The sequence below is a fragment of the Orycteropus afer genome, unplaced genomic scaffold, assembly GCF_000298275.1.
Source record: "Orycteropus afer afer isolate SDZICR_OR568_19922 unplaced genomic scaffold, OryAfe1.0 scaffold00242, whole genome shotgun sequence".
In the NCBI taxonomy this organism is placed as follows: Eukaryota; Metazoa; Chordata; class Mammalia; order Tubulidentata; family Orycteropodidae; genus Orycteropus; species Orycteropus afer.
The window spans coordinates 4,885,016-4,889,145 of NW_006921829.1; positions in this window are offsets into that span (position 1 = coordinate 4,885,016).

The following is a 4,130-nucleotide window of genomic DNA, read 5'->3' on the forward strand; positions in this document are numbered from 1 at the left end:
GTGGGTGCAGCACTGGAAGCATTCACTCATTTAGGCTAAGAAACTTGGAAGACAGCTACCAGCCAACCAGCTGGAAGAAATTCATATTTGTATCCATTCCAAAGAAAGGTGATCCAACAGAAGTGGAAATTATCAAACAATATCATTAACACACATGTAAGTAAAATTTTGCTGAAGGTCATTCGAACATGGTTGCAACAATACATTGACAGGGAACTGCCACAAATTCAAGATGGATTTAGAAGAGGGCATGGATATAATCGCTATGTGAGATGGATATTGGCTAAAACCAAAGAATACCAGAAAGATGTTTACCTATAAGTTTTATTGAATATACAAAGGCATTTGACTGTGTGGATCATATCAAATTATGGATAACATTGTAAAAGATGGGAATTCCAAAACACTTAATTGTGCTCATGAGGAACCTGTCCATAGATCAGGAGGTAGTGGTTCAAACAAAACAAGGGGTTTGGGTTAAAATCAGGAAAGGTATGTATCAGGATTGTATCCTTTTACCATGCTTAATCAATCTATATGCTGAGCAAATAATCCGACAAACTGGACTATATGAAGAAGAAAGCAGCATCAGGACCAGAGGAGGACTCATTAGCAACCTGCAATATGCAGTTGACACAACTTTCCTTGCTGAAAGTGAAGATGACATGAAGAAGTTACTGATGAACATCAAAGACTATAGCCTTCAGTATGGATTACACTTCATTATAACAAAAATGAAAATCTTCACAACTGGTCCAATAAGTAATATCATGAGAAAAGGAGATAAGATTGAAGTTGTCAAGAATTTCATTTTCCTTGGATCCACAATCAATACCCATGGAAGAAGCAAACAATGTACTACTGCATTAAGCAAATCTGCTTGCAAAAGACATCTTTAAAGTGTTTAAGAGCAATGATAACACTTTGAAGACTAATATGTGCTGACCCAGAGATGGTATTTTCAATAGCCTCATATGCATGTGAGAGCTGGACAATGAGTAAGGAAGACCAAAGAAGAATTAATGCATTTGAACTGTGGTGTTGGTGAACAATATTGAATGTACCATGGACTTCTAGAAGAATGAACAAAGCCGTCTTACAGAAAGTACAGCCAGAATGCTCCTTAGAAGTGAGCATGAGCATGGCCAGGCTTCGTCTCTTATACTTTGGTCATGTTGTCAGAAGGGACCGGTCTCTGGAGAAGGATATCATGTAAGTAAAGTAGAGACTCATCGAAAAAAGGGAAGATCCTCAACAAGACGGATTGACACAGTAGCTGTGGTGATAGGCTCAAGCATGGCAATGATTCTGATGATTGTGCAGGACTGGGCAGTGTTTTGTTCTGTTATACACAATGTCACTATGAGTCGAAACTGACACAACAGCACCTAACAACTTGAGGAAAGAATAGCAATTTTTCTTCTCTAGTTACCATGAGCTTCACGGAAAAGCTTTGTGCAAGACTTGTCTGCATGCACTGTCTTAATGACTTCACCTTCCCTTCACTCTTCCAATCCCATTATTCACTATCACATCTGATTTCCCACTAGCTTCCAGTCCCATTCCTCCCCTGAAATTGCTTTTGAGGGGCTCACCAATGATCCCCAGACCACCTAATCAGGGGACAATTTTCTGTCTTTATCTTACTAATCTCTCTGCAGCATTTCACCCTGCTGATCACTCCATCCTTTTTCCCATGTCTTCCCATGTCTTTTGTGATACTACTGTCTCTTGATTGTTCTCATATCTGTTTTTCTCAACATTTTACCTTTTCCCTTTATCTATAGGGAACTCTGGTAGCATAGTGCCTAAAGCACTTGACTGCTAACCAGAAGGCTGGCGGTTCAAACCCACCAGCCACTCCTCGGAAGGAAGGTTGGGCAATCCTACTTCCGTAGTGATACTGCCTCGGAAACCCAAGGAGGGGTCGCTATGAGTCGGGTCCAACTCGACGGCAAATAACAACAACAACAACAACTGTCTCTTGATTGTTCTTATATCTGTTTTTCTCAACATTTTACCTTTTCCCTTTATCTATAAGCCCCTAAAACATTGGTATTCCCCAAATATTGCTCTCTCAGGGTGATCACATCAATTTCTGCCTATATATGAAAATGCAGTATTGCAAATGTGCAAAACTAAAGTCAACTTTTCTCTCAAAACTTAGTCTGTATTTCCTATTTTAGCAATGACGCTACCAACAAAGCAGTCACTCAAAACAGAAAGCTGATCATTGTTCCTGGGTTCTAAATTCCCACAAATCCCCATTGTTCTGGTTATCTAGTGCCGCTCTGATGAGAAATATACCACACATGGGATGGCCTTAATAAACAGAGTTTATTCTTACAATTTGGAGGTTTTACATCTGAGTTCAAAGTGCCAGGCTCTAGGGGCTGGGTGAAAGCCCCTCAACCTTGGGGTCTAGCTCTGACTCCTGCTCTCCGCCCACTGGAGCTAGAGACATTTTTTCACTCAAACAGCTGCTGGCTGCTGAGGCTGGAAGCCCCAAGGTGACAAGTAAAAAGGCACAGTCCCGATGTTACCAGACCACATGACAGGCCATTAGCTTAAGTCCATTGTAAATCCCATGGTCGGCAGAGTATGGCAGGCTGCTGAGCAACGACACGGCTACATGCAGGGTCCAAGCGTGCCATAGGCTAGAGACCATTCTCAAAGCTTCTGCTTATATACAGGAAGCAGACCACATCCCAAAGGCAGCTGCTTCCAGTAGATTCTACCATGGAGTTGATTACCAGTCTCATCATGGGGAATACTACATCCAGCTGCCCAGCCACTCAACCAGGCCTAGCCAAGTTGACATACAAACATAACCATCACACCCATATTCAGTAATGCAACAAATGATTTCAGTCTATTACCTTCTCAGTATGTCCTGAATCCCTCGCACCCATTCCCTCACCATTGATTGGCTTCAGCCATTCTCTCACAATTCTCCCCTATGCTTCTCCAACAGCCTCCTAACTGGCCTCTCTTTTCAGCTTTCCCCCTGCACTTTGTTCTCCTCACTGATGCCAGAATAATCTTTCTGAAATGACCCTTGCCCTCATCTCCAAAAAGAAAACTCTGACTTGCTCTCTCCTATAAACTTTTACAGAACTCTGTGCATGCCATTTGCATAACATTTACCACACTGTCTTCTAATATGTTTTGTTATATACTGGCTACACTAGCCACTTGAGGGTAGCTTCCATATCTTAGTGAACTTTGAAACTCCATAGCTTGATACCATGCCTAATGTAGTAGGTGCTCAACACTTGTTGAACGAATTAATTGCAAAATGGTACTGATATTAAGTTAAAAAGAAAAAGTTGAAGAAATGAAGGGAGACTTTGGAAGGAGGTATAAAAAGGCTGCCTCTCTGGGACTTCCCAATGGATGGTAGAGGAGAAAATGTAACACAGTGCTTCTTAACCCCTATTGGACCATGTATCCTTTTGAGAACCTGATGAAAACCAAGAGCTCTTGCCACAGAGAAAAATGCACCTAAACACATCAGACAAAATTCTGCATACAATTTCAGGAGATTTTCTCTACAAACTTCCTGAGGATTCATAAATTCAAGGTGTCATGGAGAAAGAACTATGCAAGACACAGGTGTGTCTGGAAAGGAACTTTGATCCAGAAAAAAAGGAAAATTTCCCTACTACACATTCACAAAAGTATTCATTTAAGGGCTAAATTTTAAAATCTAATATGAAAACATTAAGCCATAAAGGAATGGACTGACAGATTTGATTACATAATAAGACACAAAAATAAAGAAAAAAGAAAAATGTCAAAGGATGTGAAATATGTAAAATCAAAGTAATTCAAATCCAGAATGCATAAAGAGTAACTCTAAGCCAATAAAATAACAAACAATAGGAAAAAAAATATGCAGTGGACAAGAGCAGACATTTCACAGAAGAATAAATACTAGTGGTCAGTTAATATAAAAGAAGATGCTTAACTTTTACTAATCAAGGAAATAAAAATGGAAAGAAATAGGTTTTCTTTTTATCCACTGTTGTTGTTGTTGTTATGTGCCATCGAGTCAGACCTGACTCATAGCGACCCCTCCTTGGGTTTCCGAGGCAGTATCGCTATGGAAGTAGATTGCCCCATCTTCC